At 43.6% G+C, this 19,290-nt stretch overlaps 3 non-coding genes across 3 annotated transcripts; all 3 read right to left on the minus strand.

Moving 5' to 3' along the window:
- Positions 1 to 369: 369 nt before the first annotated feature.
- LOC138360478 (5S ribosomal RNA) lies at positions 370 to 488 on the minus strand. The gene has a single exon (XR_011226419.1). It is a non-coding gene; the product is annotated as a 5S ribosomal RNA (ribosomal RNA).
- Positions 489 to 8,508: 8,020 nt separating this feature from the next.
- Positions 8,509 to 8,627, minus strand: LOC138360479 (5S ribosomal RNA). Its single transcript, XR_011226420.1, has one exon. It is a non-coding gene; the product is annotated as a 5S ribosomal RNA (ribosomal RNA).
- Positions 8,628 to 16,639: 8,012 nt separating this feature from the next.
- LOC138360480 (5S ribosomal RNA) lies at positions 16,640 to 16,758 on the minus strand. Its single transcript, XR_011226421.1, has one exon. It is a non-coding gene; the product is annotated as a 5S ribosomal RNA (ribosomal RNA).
- Between the last annotated feature and the right edge of the window lie 2,532 nt (positions 16,759 to 19,290).

Genomic DNA, 19,290 nt, shown 5'->3' on the forward strand with positions numbered 1-19,290 from the left:
CAAATACTTTTTAATTATCATTTATTTGTGGAAATGGCATTTACGTCATTAAATTGATACCTCAGCATCAAGCTTGTGTCCTGCAGCAGTGGTCCAGTGGTAAAGTGTATATAAGTGATGCGTATTCTTGGAGTTGCGAGTTCAAACCCGGATTAAGCTATATATATATACAACATGTTTTGTTTTGGTTGTTTGTTTTTGTATAAAGCCTCACACAATATCTATATTAAGCGAGTTTGTTTTAAACATGACATACATATTAATTCATTTTACCAGGCCTTATTCCACACAACTCCGTGAATTTCCCGTGGAGCCAGCCATTCAAACAAAAACAAACGAAACAAAACAAAACAAAACAAAAAACATTATTGCCAACAGCATTTGGTGTTCCCAGGCGGTCACCCATCCAAGTACTAACCAAACCCAACGTTGCTTAACTTCGCTGATCGGACGAGAAGCGGTGTTCTCAACGTGGTATGGCCGTTGGCATGAGACTGCCTACACATTGTGGCTAATAACCAACTCTTTTAAGTCATCGCGGCAGGATACGGACCTGCTTGTGGTGTCTTAATGGTAATTGTATCCTAACATATTTTTGTCTCCTTGGCATGGATATTTAACATCGTTTATTCAGTCTTGGGTTTATGTTCTTTCGCCATTTACAGACATTTTACATCTACCTACTTCCTCAGCCTGCCCTGCCAATTTCTAATGAATTTGTGGATTTTCTTTTGTAATACAAACATGTGTGTGCTCATCTGCTCTTCAGTTTTTATGATATTTGTCTCATCTGTCCTGCTTTATGATACTTTTACAAAGAACATGAACAAATGCTTCTATTTTAGAGAAGATATGGGATCCAGGTTTCGGAGCCGTAAAACCAACCGTCGTGATTGGTGGACGAGTTGCCAGGTTGCAGCTTCTGTACCGTGCCGGCACATAAATAGGTTCGGCTCAAGCGGCGGCAGCATCATTCCCCCGTGACTGTCTGAGCGTCTCTCATCACCTTGGTTATCTCATCATCATCATGGTAGAAGCAAAGCCTACCAAGAAGGCTGCGGCTGCTGCTGCTGTGGTGGCCACCACCAGGAAACCTCGCGTCCAGGTTGCTCACCCGAAAACTAGTCAAATGGTTCTAGCCGCGGTCGCAGCACTCAAAGACCGTAAGGGCTCGTCTCTACAAGCAATCAAGAAGTACGTTGTTGCCAACAACAAAGTCGAGGCTGCCAAGATCGCCATTTACATCCGAAGATTTCTCAAGAAAGCAGTGGCTGACGGCATTCTTGTTCAGACCAAGGGAAGTGGAGCTAGTGGATCATTCAAGCTGGCCGTAGCAGAGAAGAGGGCCGTTCTAACTCCCAAGAAAGCCACCACAACCAAGAAACCATCTACAGCAGCAAAGAAGGCCGTGGTAACTCCCAAGAAAGCCGCCACAAGCAACAAACCACCTACAGCCTTGAAAAAGAAGCAGCAGCAGCAGCAGCTTGTTGTTGGGAACAAAAAGCCCAAAATAAAGAGAGCTTCAAAATCTCCCAAACCACCCAAGGCAAAGAAAGCTGTCAAGAAAACAACAAAGGCAAAATAAACGACGACATGCAAGCAGCATGAATACACATGACAATAAACATCCAGGCCTCCCCCCTCAGTGGAGGGGCCTCATATGATTCCAAAAAGAGTTTAGTTTTGTAGACAAATAAATCATTACTTTTGGGGTAGATTTACTCTGTATATTATATATATATATATATATATATATATATATATATATATATATATATATATATATATATATATATATATTTATATATACACATGGGTGAGGTGATATGGTACCAAAGTTTTGGGTAAGGTGATTGACATTTACACAAGATAAAACACGAACCAATGGGAATAAAAACATAAGAATGGAAGTAACTGCAGAAGGCCTATTGGCCCATAACACAAGCACTTCCTCTTGATGCTTCTATATTGGTTCGGAGTCTTGAAGCTATAATATATATATATATATATATATATATATATATATATATATATATATATATATATATATATATATATATATATATATATATATATATGCACACAAAACTAAATAGTCTTGTTAGACAAATTGCCCCTATTAGAGGCAAGTTGACTAACAAGCCGAATGACTGCAATTGTTTTGAATTTGAGTTAAATCTAACATAGAAATGTAATCAAACCTAACCTAACCTATGCTAACCCAAGCTAAGCTAACCTAACCTAACCTAAGCTAACCCAAGCTAAGCTAACCTAACCTAACCTAACCTAACCTAACCTAACCTAAGCTAAGCTAACCTAACCTAACCTAACCCAGCAATTCATGATCTTAATATAATACTGTTAATTGGATAAACCAATTTGGAAAGAAATGTTCGAAAATAACAAAATTAACTGTGCTTGTTAGGAAAATTGGGCCTTGCATACTTGTCCCAATAGTGTGGTTCTCGCTTTTAGGTACGACATAAACGTATACCTAAGTTGAGAGAGAAAAAGATTCGCACTCAAACATGCATATCGATTGCCAGTCCTGAATTCTGGGTAGATATTCGTGTCCTCCCTTTTCATTTACCATCATTTGGATACTATCAAAACAGCTCTGAGAAGGATAAAATGAATAAAACGGGTAGCTCACTCATGTAAAAAGGAAGAGTTGGGAAAGATCTCTCTCTCTCTCTCTCTCTCTCTCTCTCTCTCTCTCTCTCTCCCCTCACCCCCCCCCCCCCCACCAATGATCCTGCTCTGCTAGTATATAACGTAACAAACCTTCCCCCCCCCCCCCCCCCTCCCCAATCAGAGTCCCTTTAAGCATGCGAGGATAAAAAATAGATTTCATAAGACCCAATGTGCTAGCTGATATCAAAACAATTTATGTTATCGTCTATTAAGCCCTTCAGTAAAAAAAGTATAGGGACCTAATTAGGTCCCGTTTTGAGGTGGTGGTGGGTGGAATCGATGGATTAGCCAAGCTCTTATCCGCCGAATCCGTAGAGGGTACGACCCTGGCGCTTCAGAGCGTACACCACGTCCATAGCAGTGACGGTCTTCCTCTTGGCGTGTTCCGTGTAGGTTACAGCATCACGGATGACGTTCTCGAGGAACACCTTCAGGACGCCACGGGTCTCTTCGTAGATGAGACCCGAAATACGCTTCACGCCGCCACGACGAGCTAAGCGACGAATAGCGGGCTTGGTGATGCCCTGGATGTTGTCACGTAGCACCTTACGATGACGCTTGGCGCCACCCTTTCCGAGTCCCTTGCCTCCCTTGCCGCGTCCAGTCATGGTGTTGAAGTTGTGTGAATCGAATTGACGAATGCCCGCACGATTTCCCGACTATATCCCATCAAGCGGACGTACTAGTAGCATTGCAACTCCTGCCTGCCCTTACTTTACGCTTGTGGTCGAGTAGACACGGCTTTCTCACAACGCTTTCAAAACTGCAGTTGCCTACTCGTCTGTTTCACGTCCCTGTGAAATGACTTTTGCACAAATCCAAAAAATAGAGCAAAATCAGCGATAATAGTGATTGAGGTGAGCCGCCTGTTGGCTGCAGCCAGAGGAAGGAGGGGAGGGGCAACGGGGTGACGTAGGCGAGTCGAGCAGCCAATGGCGCTCGAGCAAGCGCCTCGAGACGGCGTATATAAGCAAAAATTTTTCGGCGCCGGCCATCACAAACCACAGTTGTTCACCATGGCTCGCACCAAGCAGACTGCTCGCAAGTCCACGGGAGGCAAGGCTCCTCGTAAGCAGCTGGCCACCAAGGCAGCACGCAAGTCTGCTCCTGCCACAGGGGGTGTGAAGAAGCCTCACCGTTACAGGCCCGGAACGGTCGCCCTGCGTGAGATCCGTCGTTACCAGAAGAGCACCGAGTTGCTCATCAGGAAACTTCCCTTCCAGCGTCTGGTGCGCGAGATTGCCCAGGACTTCAAGACCGATCTTCGCTTCCAGTCGTCTGCCGTCATGGCTTTACAGGAGGCATCCGAGGCTTACCTGGTCGGTCTCTTCGAGGACACTAACCTCTGTGCCATCCACGCCAAGCGTGTCACCATCATGCCAAAGGACATTCAGCTTGCTCGCCGTATCCGTGGAGAGCGTGCATAAGCTAAATCGACCACCCTAGTATACACCAAACTCGGCCCTTCTCAGGGCCAAAATATCCTTCTAAGGAGATTTCAGACATTCCTAGCATCAGTCATATGAATTAACCTTCATCTACACATATAATAAATAAATAAATAAATAAACAAATACACTAATTTAGGTGTCATACATACACGTGATATCAATAAATCAAGTCATTTGTAGTACAACCTGTTCTCTTACAAACAAAACGCCGTCGCTTTTCGCTCTTATGCACTGTCAAGGATCACCCACCCCCCCCCCCCCCCCCCAAATAAAAATTGTCATACTGTACTAGAAATAAAAGCAGCTTGTATAAGTGACATACTGTCCAGTCCTGTTTTATTCTGTTTTCGGTCCTCTGGCTTAATCTGTTAAGTTAGGAGATGACATTTTAAATTAACCGTTTTCTTGACATTTTCAAACCTAAGAGGGTGGCCTGCATAGTAATCCTAATGTGGAACATAACAATGAATCTCTAATCTCTAGAAAAAAAAAAGATACCGAGTGCTTATATGTGTTGAGAGAGAGAGAGAGAGAGAGAGAGAGAGAGAGAGAGAGAGAGAGAGAGAGAGAGAGAGAGAGAGAGAGAGAGAGAGAGAGAGAGAGAGAGAGAGAGAGAGACACAGACAGACAGACAGACAGACAAGACAGAGACAGACAAGACAGAGACAGACAGACAGACAGACAGACAGAGACTGAGAGAGAGAAACACACACAGACAGTTTCATAAATATTCTCATTTTATAGCTATTTGCTTTCAGTGACAGAGGTTTTTGTTATAATAGTATTGGTGTCTAACACTCACAATCTCTTTAGAAATTAAAGTGTGGCTCCAATGGAGCCGAGTTTGTTGGTTTGAGGCCAAGCCACCACCACAGGGCAGTAAGTAAGCCGTTTACTTGGAGGAGGTGTACTTGGTGACGGCCTTAGTGCCCTCAGAGACGGCGTGCTTGGCCAGTTCTCCGGGCAACAGGAGCCTTACAGCCGTCTGGATCTCCCGACTGGTAATGGTGGAACGCTTGTTGTAGTGGGCCAGGCGAGAAGCCTCGGCGGCGATGCGCTCGAAGATGTCGTTCACGAACGAGTTCATGATCGACATGGCTTTGGAAGAGATACCAGTGTCGGGGTGGACCTGCTTCAGCACTTTGTAGATGTAGATGCTGTAGCTCTCCTTCCTCCTGCGCTTCTTTTTCTTATCGCCCTTGGCAATGGCCTTCTGGGCCTTTCCGGCCTTCTTGGCAGCCTTTCCAGATGCCTTGGGTGGCATGATGATGCTCGTGCTGGCTGGCGTTGCGATACAATAATGAACTTTTGCGCGAGGCGAGCTTTCCTTTTATATCCCGCTCGCGACTCAGCTCAGAGCGGGTCGCGTGGCGGAGCGCGCTGATTGGTCAGTGGCGGGCTCCCTTGATCCTGAGCGGGGTATATAACACGAAGCTCGATCTGCGGGGCGGCATAAAACACCACAAACCCACAACAGCAGCAGCAATGTCAGGACGCGGCAAGGGAGGCAAAGTGAAGGGCAAGTCAAAGTCTCGCTCCAGCAGGGCCGGACTTCAGTTCCCCGTGGGCAGAATTCACCGTCTGCTGCGTAAGGGCAACTACGCCGAACGCGTCGGTGCTGGCGCTCCTGTCTACCTGGCAGCCGTCATGGAATACCTCGCTGCCGAAGTTCTGGAGCTCGCCGGTAATGCCGCACGTGACAACAAGAAGACCCGTATCATCCCACGTCACTTGCAGTTGGCCATCCGCAACGACGAAGAACTCAACAAACTTCTGTCTGGCGTAACCATTGCACAGGGAGGTGTTCTTCCAAACATTCAGGCAGTTCTTTTGCCAAAGAAGACAGAGAAGAAGTAAGCACTTCTGCCACCCACCACGACAAATACCATAACCAGGCTCCATCCGGAGCCACACACACTTTAATAGAGAGATTCAAGTAGACAATCAACTTTCAAACATTAATAATAACATTTATATTGATTTCATTTGGAATGTGTACATAACAAACAAACAAAACAAATTATAGGGGATATTCAGCATCACTTGGAATATTAACCAATCATATAAATCCAATATATATTTTATATTTTACTTTAAGCGAGGAATTCATATTATATTAATTTTTAATCATACAAATGAACAAAAGCAATTCTTCACTAGACGTAATGAATGAATAAATGATCAAGGTTTTAATGTGTTTCATGAATATATATATATATATATATATATATATATATTATATATATATATATATAATATATATATATATATATATATATATATATATATATAATAATATAATATATATAATATATTATAATACTTGTGAACCAGAATATGTTTGAGCAGCAGCGATCGTGCCTGCCATTGGCCGAAGTGCAACAATTCAAATAATTTAAAGGGCCTGCTCGGGTATATAAGAGAGGCTGGGAGACTGGGGCCGGTGGTGGGTGATGGGTGATGAGTGATGGTGTGGTGTGGTATGGTGTTGTTAAGAGTTGATTTACGGCCAGCCAGCCAGCTGCAGCCAAGGCAGGGCAGGGCAGGGCAAGGCAAGGCAAGGCAAGGCAAGGCAAGGCAAGGCAATAACAGGACAGGACAGGCAAGGCAAGGCAAGGCAAGGCAAGGCAAGCAGGCGGGCGGGCGGGCGGGCGGGCGGGCGGGCGGGCAGGCAGGCAGGCAGCCAGCCAGCCAGCCAGCCAGCCAGCCAGCCAGCCAGCCAGCCAGCCAGCCAGCCAGCCAGCCAGCCAGCCAGCCAGCCAGCAGGCAGGCAGGCAGGCAGGCAGGCAGGCAGGCAGGCAGCAGCCAGCCCCAGCCAGCCAGCCAGCCAGCCAGCCAGCCAGCCACTCCCACTTTGTATTTATATGCATTCAATTTATATTCAAACATTATATATGTTAAGGGCCTAGTTTTAGTGTTTATTTTAAAAATGACAAACATCGAGTCGTTTTACCAGTCCTTTAGCGTTAACGGTGATGCATTTTAAAACTGAACAGAAATCACCTTTTCTGGATATATCAAATATCGAATCCGCTTAATGTGCCTACAATTCAATCATTCAAAAAATACATAATTTACATCATGCCTTTTCATAGAACAGACAATAAGATTTGAGACAATAAGAACTTTACTTTTATAACTAAAGTTGCACAATTATACCAACTCTATGGTGGCTGGGTGGTAAGGTGTGTGGCTGGTATTTTGGAAGTCGCGAGTTCAAACGACCCAATGGGAATAATACTTTTTTTTTTTTGCCATACAATCTTCCTAATACTATTATGTAGGTTTGTGTGTGTGTTTTTTTATTCATTCTTTGGTTTTATAGATGACATACATATTGACTCCTTTTACCGGTCCTTAATTAGGCTCTGGGGAAGCAATGGTGGTGGTGGTGGTGGTGGTGCATTTAAAACTAAACCAAAAATCACCAGTTCTGGACGCGTCAAATATCATATCCGCTTAATGTGTCTACAACCTAATTACTTAAAACTACACTATTTAATTCATTCATATCATGTGCATATTGGTCATTATGCTCATACAACCGACATCAAAATTTATTTTCATTATTAGAATCATACATTTCATCAAGTAATACAGATACAAAGAGATTTTCTTTCTGAGAAGACCGTTAGTATTGGCTTGCAGGCAGGCAGGCAGGCAGGCATTTGAGGGTTATTATTTCGCCTGTTGATTGGGGGGAGGGTTGATGTGTTAGGGGGTTTTCGGTTAGATGTGGTGGTGGTGATTGGTGGTGATTGGTGGTGATTGGTGGTGATTGGTGGTGATTGGTGGTGGTGGTGGTGGTGGTAGTAGGTGGGAGTTGGGGGGGGGGGGGGGGGGGGAAGGGGAGGGGAATGATGGTCTGTGGATTCGTTCTCCGTACCCTTTACATATAAGCAAAAATATGCCTTCTTGTGGGTATAGAAACATTAACACAAATTATATCAGTAACTGATATTGTAGCCTTTTAAACAGAAAAGATTTGTACATACAAATACTTTTTAATTATCATTTATTTGTGGAAATGGCATTTACGTCATTAAATTGATACCTCAGCATCAAGCTTGTGTCCTGCAGCAGTGGTCCAGTGGTAAAGTGTATATAAGTGATGCGTATTCTTGGAGTTGCGAGTTCAAACCCGGATTAAGCTATATATATATACAACATGTTTTGTTTTGGTTGTTTGTTTTTGTATAAAGCCTCACACAATATCTATATTAAGCGAGTTTGTTTTAAACATGACATACATATTAATTCATTTTACCAGGCCTTATTCCACACAACTCCGTGAATTTCCCGTGGAGCCAGCCATTCAAACAAAAACAAACGAAACAAAACAAAACAAAACAAAAAACATTATTGCCAACAGCATTTGGTGTTCCCAGGCGGTCACCCATCCAAGTACTAACCAAACCCAACGTTGCTTAACTTCGCTGATCGGACGAGAAGCGGTGTTCTCAACGTGGTATGGCCGTTGGCATGAGACTGCCTACACATTGTGGCTAATAACCAACTCTTTTAAGTCATCGCGGCAGGATACGGACCTGCTTGTGGTGTCTTAATGGTAATTGTATCCTAACATATTTTTGTCTCCTTGGCATGGATATTTAACATCGTTTATTCAGTCTTGGGTTTATGTTCTTTCGCCATTTACAGACATTTTACATCTACCTACTTCCTCAGCCTGCCCTGCCAATTTCTAATGAATTTGTGGATTTTCTTTTGTAATACAAACATGTGTGTGCTCATCTGCTCTTCAGTTTTTATGATATTTGTCTCATCTGTCCTGCTTTATGATACTTTTACAAAGAACATGAACAAATGCTTCTATTTTAGAGAAGATATGGGATCCAGGTTTCGGAGCCGTAAAACCAACCGTCGTGATTGGTGGACGAGTTGCCAGGTTGCAGCTTCTGTACCGTGCCGGCACATAAATAGGTTCGGCTCAAGCGGCGGCAGCATCATTCCCCCGTGACTGTCTGAGCGTCTCTCATCACCTTGGTTATCTCATCATCATCATGGTAGAAGCAAAGCCTACCAAGAAGGCTGCGGCTGCTGCTGCTGTGGTGGCCACCACCAGGAAACCTCGCGTCCAGGTTGCTCACCCGAAAACTAGTCAAATGGTTCTAGCCGCGGTCGCAGCACTCAAAGACCGTAAGGGCTCGTCTCTACAAGCAATCAAGAAGTACGTTGTTGCCAACAACAAAGTCGAGGCTGCCAAGATCGCCATTTACATCCGAAGATTTCTCAAGAAAGCAGTGGCTGACGGCATTCTTGTTCAGACCAAGGGAAGTGGAGCTAGTGGATCATTCAAGCTGGCCGTAGCAGAGAAGAGGGCCGTTCTAACTCCCAAGAAAGCCACCACAACCAAGAAACCATCTACAGCAGCAAAGAAGGCCGTGGTAACTCCCAAGAAAGCCGCCACAAGCAACAAACCACCTACAGCCTTGAAAAAGAAGCAGCAGCAGCAGCAGCTTGTTGTTGGGAACAAAAAGCCCAAAATAAAGAGAGCTTCAAAATCTCCCAAACCACCCAAGGCAAAGAAAGCTGTCAAGAAAACAACAAAGGCAAAATAAACGACGACATGCAAGCAGCATGAATACACATGACAATAAACATCCAGGCCTCCCCCCTCAGTGGAGGGGCCTCATATGATTCCAAAAAGAGTTTAGTTTTGTAGACAAATAAATCATTACTTTTGGGGTAGATTTACTCTGTATATTATATATATATATATATATATATATATATATATATATATAATATATATATATATATATATATATATTTATATATACACATGGGTGAGGTGATATGGTACCAAAGTTTTGGGTAAGGTGATTGACATTTACACAAGATAAAACACGAACCAATGGGAATAAAAACATAAGAATGGAAGTAACTGCAGAAGGCCTATTGGCCCATAACACAAGCACTTCCTCTTGATGCTTCTATATTGGTTCGGAGTCTTGAAGCTATAATATATATATATATATATATATATATATATATATATATATATATATATATATATATATATATATATATATATATATATATATATATATATGCACACAAAACTAAATAGTCTTGTTAGACAAATTGCCCCTATTAGAGGCAAGTTGACTAACAAGCCGAATGACTGCAATTGTTTTGAATTTGAGTTAAATCTAACATAGAAATGTAATCAAACCTAACCTAACCTATGCTAACCCAAGCTAAGCTAACCTAACCTAACCTAAGCTAACCCAAGCTAAGCTAACCTAACCTAACCTAACCTAACCTAACCTAACCTAAGCTAAGCTAACCTAACCTAACCTAACCCAGCAATTCATGATCTTAATATAATACTGTTAATTGGATAAACCAATTTGGAAAGAAATGTTCGAAAATAACAAAATTAACTGTGCTTGTTAGGAAAATTGGGCCTTGCATACTTGTCCCAATAGTGTGGTTCTCGCTTTTAGGTACGACATAAACGTATACCTAAGTTGAGAGAGAAAAAGATTCGCACTCAAACATGCATATCGATTGCCAGTCCTGAATTCTGGGTAGATATTCGTGTCCTCCCTTTTCATTTACCATCATTTGGATACTATCAAAACAGCTCTGAGAAGGATAAAATGAATAAAACGGGTAGCTCACTCATGTAAAAAGGAAGAGTTGGGAAAGATCTCTCTCTCTCTCTCTCTCTCTCTCTCTCTCTCTCTCTCCCCCTCACCCCCCCCCCCCCCCACCAATGATCCTGCTCTGCTAGTATATAACGTAACAAACCTTCCCCCCCCCCCCCCCCTCCCTCCCCAATCAGAGTCCCTTTAAGCATGCGAGGATAAAAAATAGATTTCATAAGACCCAATGTGCTAGCTGATATCAAAACAATTTATGTTATCGTCTATTAAGCCCTTCAGTAAAAAAAGTATAGGGACCTAATTAGGTCCCGTTTTGAGGTGGTGGTGGGTGGAATCGATGGATTAGCCAAGCTCTTATCCGCCGAATCCGTAGAGGGTACGACCCTGGCGCTTCAGAGCGTACACCACGTCCATAGCAGTGACGGTCTTCCTCTTGGCGTGTTCCGTGTAGGTTACAGCATCACGGATGACGTTCTCGAGGAACACCTTCAGGACGCCACGGGTCTCTTCGTAGATGAGACCCGAAATACGCTTCACGCCGCCACGACGAGCTAAGCGACGAATAGCGGGCTTGGTGATGCCCTGGATGTTGTCACGTAGCACCTTACGATGACGCTTGGCGCCACCCTTTCCGAGTCCCTTGCCTCCCTTGCCGCGTCCAGTCATGGTGTTGAAGTTGTGTGAATCGAATTGACGAATGCCCGCACGATTTCCCGACTATATCCCATCAAGCGGACGTACTAGTAGCATTGCAACTCCTGCCTGCCCTTACTTTACGCTTGTGGTCGAGTAGACACGGCTTTCTCACAACGCTTTCAAAACTGCAGTTGCCTACTCGTCTGTTTCACGTCCCTGTGAAATGACTTTTGCACAAATCCAAAAAATAGAGCAAAATCAGCGATAATAGTGATTGAGGTGAGCCGCCTGTTGGCTGCAGCCAGAGGAAGGAGGGGAGGGGCAACGGGGTGACGTAGGCGAGTCGAGCAGCCAATGGCGCTCGAGCAAGCGCCTCGAGACGGCGTATATAAGCAAAAATTTTTCGGCGCCGGCCATCACAAACCACAGTTGTTCACCATGGCTCGCACCAAGCAGACTGCTCGCAAGTCCACGGGAGGCAAGGCTCCTCGTAAGCAGCTGGCCACCAAGGCAGCACGCAAGTCTGCTCCTGCCACAGGGGGTGTGAAGAAGCCTCACCGTTACAGGCCCGGAACGGTCGCCCTGCGTGAGATCCGTCGTTACCAGAAGAGCACCGAGTTGCTCATCAGGAAACTTCCCTTCCAGCGTCTGGTGCGCGAGATTGCCCAGGACTTCAAGACCGATCTTCGCTTCCAGTCGTCTGCCGTCATGGCTTTACAGGAGGCATCCGAGGCTTACCTGGTCGGTCTCTTCGAGGACACTAACCTCTGTGCCATCCACGCCAAGCGTGTCACCATCATGCCAAAGGACATTCAGCTTGCTCGCCGTATCCGTGGAGAGCGTGCATAAGCTAAATCGACCACCCTAGTATACACCAAACTCGGCCCTTCTCAGGGCCAAAATATCCTTCTAAGGAGATTTCAGACATTCCTAGCATCAGTCATATGAATTAACCTTCATCTACACATATAATAAATAAATAAATAAATAAACAAATACACTAATTTAGGTGTCATACATACACGTGATATCAATAAATCAAGTCATTTGTAGTACAACCTGTTCTCTTACAAACAAAACGCCGTCGCTTTTCGCTCTTATGCACTGTCAAGGATCACCCACCCCCCCCCCCCCCCCCCCAAAATAAAAATTGTCATACTGTACTAGAAATAAAAGCAGCTTGTATAAGTGACATACTGTCCAGTCCTGTTTTATTCTGTTTTCGGTCCTCTGGCTTAATCTGTTAAGTTAGGAGATGACATTTTAAATTAACCGTTTTCTTGACATTTTCAAACCTAAGAGGGTGGCCTGCATAGTAATCCTAATGTGGAACATAACAATGAATCTCTAATCTCTAGAAAAAAAAAAAGATACCGAGTGCTTATATGTGTTGAGAGAGAGAGAGAGAGAGAGAGAGAGAGAGAGAGAGAGAGAGAGAGAGAGAGAGAGAGAAGAGAGAGAGAGAGAGAGAGAGAGAGAGAGAGAGAGACACAGACAGACAGACAGACAGACAAGACAGAGACAGACAAGACAGAGACAGACAGACAGACAGACAGACAGAGACTGAGAGAGAGAAACACACACAGACAGTTTCATAAATATTCTCATTTTATAGCTATTTGCTTTCAGTGACAGAGGTTTTTGTTATAATAGTATTGGTGTCTAACACTCACAATCTCTTTAGAAATTAAAGTGTGGCTCCAATGGAGCCGAGTTTGTTGGTTTGAGGCCAAGCCACCACCACAGGGCAGTAAGTAAGCCGTTTACTTGGAGGAGGTGTACTTGGTGACGGCCTTAGTGCCCTCAGAGACGGCGTGCTTGGCCAGTTCTCCGGGCAACAGGAGCCTTACAGCCGTCTGGATCTCCCGACTGGTAATGGTGGAACGCTTGTTGTAGTGGGCCAGGCGAGAAGCCTCGGCGGCGATGCGCTCGAAGATGTCGTTCACGAACGAGTTCATGATCGACATGGCTTTGGAAGAGATACCAGTGTCGGGGTGGACCTGCTTCAGCACTTTGTAGATGTAGATGCTGTAGCTCTCCTTCCTCCTGCGCTTCTTTTTCTTATCGCCCTTGGCAATGGCCTTCTGGGCCTTTCCGGCCTTCTTGGCAGCCTTTCCAGATGCCTTGGGTGGCATGATGATGCTCGTGCTGGCTGGCGTTGCGATACAATAATGAACTTTTGCGCGAGGCGAGCTTTCCTTTTATATCCCGCTCGCGACTCAGCTCAGAGCGGGTCGCGTGGCGGAGCGCGCTGATTGGTCAGTGGCGGGCTCCCTTGATCCTGAGCGGGGTATATAACACGAAGCTCGATCTGCGGGGCGGCATAAAACACCACAAACCCACAACAGCAGCAGCAATGTCAGGACGCGGCAAGGGAGGCAAAGTGAAGGGCAAGTCAAAGTCTCGCTCCAGCAGGGCCGGACTTCAGTTCCCCGTGGGCAGAATTCACCGTCTGCTGCGTAAGGGCAACTACGCCGAACGCGTCGGTGCTGGCGCTCCTGTCTACCTGGCAGCCGTCATGGAATACCTCGCTGCCGAAGTTCTGGAGCTCGCCGGTAATGCCGCACGTGACAACAAGAAGACCCGTATCATCCCACGTCACTTGCAGTTGGCCATCCGCAACGACGAAGAACTCAACAAACTTCTGTCTGGCGTAACCATTGCACAGGGAGGTGTTCTTCCAAACATTCAGGCAGTTCTTTTGCCAAAGAAGACAGAGAAGAAGTAAGCACTTCTGCCACCCACCACGACAAATACCATAACCAGGCTCCATCCGGAGCCACACACACTTTAATAGAGAGATTCAAGTAGACAATCAACTTTCAAACATTAATAATAACATTTATATTGATTTCATTTGGAATGTGTACATAACAAACAAACAAAACAAAATTATAGGGGATATTCAGCATCACTTGGAATATTAACCAATCATATAAATCCAATATATATTTTATATTTTACTTTAAGCGAGGAATTCATATTATATTAATTTTTAATCATACAAATGAACAAAAGCAATTCTTCACTAGACGTAATGAATGAATAAATGATCAAGGTTTTAATGTGTTTCATGAATATATATATATATATATATATATATATATATATATATATATATATATATATATATATATATATATATATATATATATATATATAATATAATATAATATAATATATTATAATACTTGTGAACCAGAATATGTTTGAGCAGCAGCGATCGTGCCTGCCATTGGCCGAAGTGCAACAATTCAAATAATTTAAAGGGCCTGCTCGGGTATATAAGAGAGGCTGGGAGACTGGGGCCGGTGGTGGGTGATGGGTGATGAGTGATGGTGTGGTGTGGTATGGTGTTGTTAAGAGTTGATTTACGGCCAGCCAGCCAGCTGCAGCCAAGGCAGGGCAGGGCAGGGCAAGGCAAGGCAAGGCAAGGCAAGGCAAGGCAATAACAGGACAGGACAGGCAAGGCAAGGCAAGGCAAGGCAAGGCAAGCAGGCGGGCGGGCGGGCGGGCGGGCGGGCGGGCGGCAGGCAGGCAGGCAGGCAGCCAGCCAGCCAGCCAGCCAGCCAGCCAGCCAGCCAGCCAGCCAGCCAGCCAGCCAGCCAGCCAGCCAGCCAGCCAGCCAGGCAGGCAGGCAGGCAGGCAGGCAGGCAGGCAGGCAGGCAGCCAGCCAGCCAGCCAGCCAGCCAGCCAGCCAGCCAGCCACTCCCACTTTGTATTTATATGCATTCAATTTATATTCAAACATTATATATGTTAAGGGCCTAGTTTTAGTGTTTATTTTAAAAATGACAAACATCGAGTCGTTTTACCAGTCCTTTAGCGTTAACGGTGATGCATTTTAAAACTGAACAGAAATCACCTTTTCTGGATATATCAAATATCGAATCCGCTTAATGTGCCTACAATTCAATCATTCAAAAAATACATAATTTACATCATGCCTTTTCATAGAACAGACAATAAGATTTGAGACAATAAGAACTTTACTTTTATAACTAAAGTTGCACAATTATACCAACTCTATGGTGGCTGGGTGGTAAGGTGTGTGGCTGGTATTTTGGAAGTCGCGAGTTCAAACGACCCAATGGGAATAATACTTTTTTTTTTTTGCCATACAATCTTCCTAATACTATTATGTAGGTTTGTGTGTGTGTTTTTTTATTCATTCTTTGGTTTTATAGATGACATACATATTGACTCCTTTTACCGGTCCTTAATTAGGCTCTGGGGAAGCAATGGTGGTGGTGGTGGTGGTGGTGCATTTAAAACTAAACCAAAAATCACCAGTTCTGGACGCGTCAAATATCATATCCGCTTAATGTGTCTACAACCTAATTACTTAAAACTACACTATTTAATTCATTCATATCATGTGCATATTGGTCATTATGCTCATACAACCGACATCAAAATTTATTTTCATTATTAGAATCATACATTTCATCAAGTAATACAGATACAAAGAGATTTTCTTTCTGAGAAGACCGTTAGTATTGGCTTGCAGGCAGGCAGGCAGGCAGGCATTTGAGGGTTATTATTTCGCCTGTTGATTGGGGGGAGGGTTGATGTGTTAGGGGGTTTTCGGTTAGATGTGGTGGTGGTGATTGGTGGTGATTGGTGGTGATTGGTGGTGATTGGTGGTGATTGGTGGTGGTGGTGGTGGTGGTAGTAGGTGGGAGTTGGGGGGGGGGGGGGGGGAGGGAAGGGGAGGGGAATGATGGTCTGTGGATTCGTTCTCCGTACCCTTTACATATAAGCAAAAATATGCCTTCTTGTGGGTATAGAAACATTAACACAAATTATATCAGTAACTGATATTGTAGCCTTTTAAACAGAAAAGATTTGTACATACAAATACTTTTTAATTATCATTTATTTGTGGAAATGGCATTTACGTCATTAAATTGATACCTCAGCATCAAGCTTGTGTCCTGCAGCAGTGGTCCAGTGGTAAAGTGTATATAAGTGATGCGTATTCTTGGAGTTGCGAGTTCAAACCCGGATTAAGCTATATATATATACAACATGTTTTGTTTTGGTTGTTTGTTTTTGTATAAAGCCTCACACAATATCTATATTAAGCGAGTTTGTTTTAAACATGACATACATATTAATTCATTTTACCAGGCCTTATTCCACACAACTCCGTGAATTTCCCGTGGAGCCAGCCATTCAAACAAAAACAAACGAAACAAAACAAAACAAAACAAAAAACATTATTGCCAACAGCATTTGGTGTTCCCAGGCGGTCACCCATCCAAGTACTAACCAAACCCAACGTTGCTTAACTTCGCTGATCGGACGAGAAGCGGTGTTCTCAACGTGGTATGGCCGTTGGCATGAGACTGCCTACACATTGTGGCTAATAACCAACTCTTTTAAGTCATCGCGGCAGGATACGGACCTGCTTGTGGTGTCTTAATGGTAATTGTATCCTAACATATTTTTGTCTCCTTGGCATGGATATTTAACATCGTTTATTCAGTCTTGGGTTTATGTTCTTTCGCCATTTACAGACATTTTACATCTACCTACTTCCTCAGCCTGCCCTGCCAATTTCTAATGAATTTGTGGATTTTCTTTTGTAATACAAACATGTGTGTGCTCATCTGCTCTTCAGTTTTTATGATATTTGTCTCATCTGTCCTGCTTTATGATACTTTTACAAAGAACATGAACAAATGCTTCTATTTTAGAGAAGATATGGGATCCAGGTTTCGGAGCCGTAAAACCAACCATCGTGATTGGTGGACGAGTTGCCAGGTTGCAGCTTCTGTACCGTGCCGGCACATAAATAGGTTCGGCTCAAGCGGCGGCAGCATCATTCCCCCGTGACTGTCTGAGCGTCTCTCATCACCTTGGTTATCTCATCATCATCATGGTAGAAGCAAAGCCTACCAAGAAGGCTGCGGCTGCTGCTGCTGTGGTGGCCACCACCAGGAAACCTCGCGTCCAGGTTGCTCACCCGAAAACTAGTCAAATGGTTCTAGCCGCGGTCGCAGCACTCAAAGACCGTAAGGGCTCGTCTCTACAAGCAATCAAGAAGTACGTTGTTGCCAACAACAAAGTCGAGGCTGCCAAGATCGCCATTTACATCCGAAGATTTCTCAAGAAAGCAGTGGCTGACGGCATTCTTGTTCAGACCAAGGGAAGTGGAGCTAGTGGATCATTCAAGCTGGCCGTAGCAGAGAAGAGGGCCGTTCTAACTCCCAAGAAAGCCACCACAACCAAGAAACCATCTACAGCAGCAAAGAAGGCCGTGGTAACTCCCAAGAAAGCCGCCACAAGCAACAAACCACCTACAGCCTTGAAAAAGAAGCAGCAGCAGCAGCAGCTTGTTGTTGGGAACAAAAAGCCCAAAATAAAGAGAGCTTCAAAATCTCCCAAACCACCCAAGGCAAAGAAAGCTGTCAAGAAAACAACAAAGGCAAAATAAACGACGACATGCAAGCAGCATGAATACACATGACAATAAACATCCAGGCCTCCCCCCTCAGTGGAGGGGCCTCATATGATTCCAAAAAGAGTTTAGTTTTGTAGACAAATAAATCATTACTTTTGGGGTAGATTTACTCTGTATATTATATATATATATATATATATATATATATATATAATATATATTATATATATATATATATATATATATATATTTATATATACACATGGGTGAGGTGATATGGTACCAAAGTTTTGGGTAAGGTGATTGACATTTACACAAGATAAAACACGAACCAATGGGAATAAAAACATAAGAATGGAAGTAACTGCAGAAGGCCTATTGGCCCATAACACAAGCACTTCCTCTTGATGCTTCTATATTGGTTCGGAGTCTTGAAGCTATAATATATATATATATATATATATATATATATATATATATATATATATATATATATATATATATATATATATATATATATATATATATATATATATATGCACACAAAACTAAATAGTCTTGTTAGACAAATTGCCCCTATTAGAGGCAAGTTGACTAACAAGCCGAATGACTGCAATTGTTTTGAATTTGAGTTAAATCTAACATAGAAATGTAATCAAACCTAACCTAACCTATGCTAACCCAAGCTAAGCTAACCTAACCTAACCTAAGCTAACCCAAGCTAAGCTAACCTAACCTAACCTAACCTAACCTAACCTAAGCTAAGCTAACCTAACCTAACCTAACCCAGCAATTCATGATCTTAATATAATACTGTTAATTGGATAAACCAATTTGGAAAGAAATGTTCGAAAATAACAAAATTAACTGTGCTTGTTAGGAAAATTGGGCCTTGCATACTTGTCCCAATAGTGTGGTTCTCGCTTTTAGGTACGACATAAACGTATACCTAAGTTGAGAGAGAAAAAGATTCGCACTCAAACATGCATATCGATTGCCAGTCCTGAATTCTGGGTAGATATTCGTGTCCTCCCTTTTCATTTACCATCATTTGGATACTATCAAAACAGCTCTGAGAAGGATAAAATGAATAAAACGGGTAGCTCACTCATGTAAAAAGGAAGAGTTGGGAAAGATCTCTCTCTCTCTCTCTCTCTCTCTCTCTCTCTCTCTCCCCTCACCCCCCCCCCCCCCAATGATCCTGCTCTGCTAGTATATAACGTAACAAACCTTCCCCCCCCCCCCCCTCCCTCCCCAATCAGAGTCCCTTTAAGCATGCGAGGATAAAAAATAGATTTCATAAGACCCAATGTGCTAGCTGATATCAAAACAATTTATGTTATCGTCTATTAAGCCCTTCAGTAAAAAAAGTATAGGGACCTAATTAGGTCCCGTTTTGAGGTGGTGGTGGGTGGAATCGATGGATTAGCCAAGCTCTTATCCGCCGAATCCGTAGAGGGTACGACCC

The sequence above is a fragment of the Procambarus clarkii genome, unplaced genomic scaffold (genome assembly GCF_040958095.1).
Source record: "Procambarus clarkii isolate CNS0578487 unplaced genomic scaffold, FALCON_Pclarkii_2.0 HiC_scaffold_112, whole genome shotgun sequence".
Classification (NCBI taxonomy): Eukaryota; Metazoa; Arthropoda; class Malacostraca; order Decapoda; family Cambaridae; genus Procambarus; species Procambarus clarkii.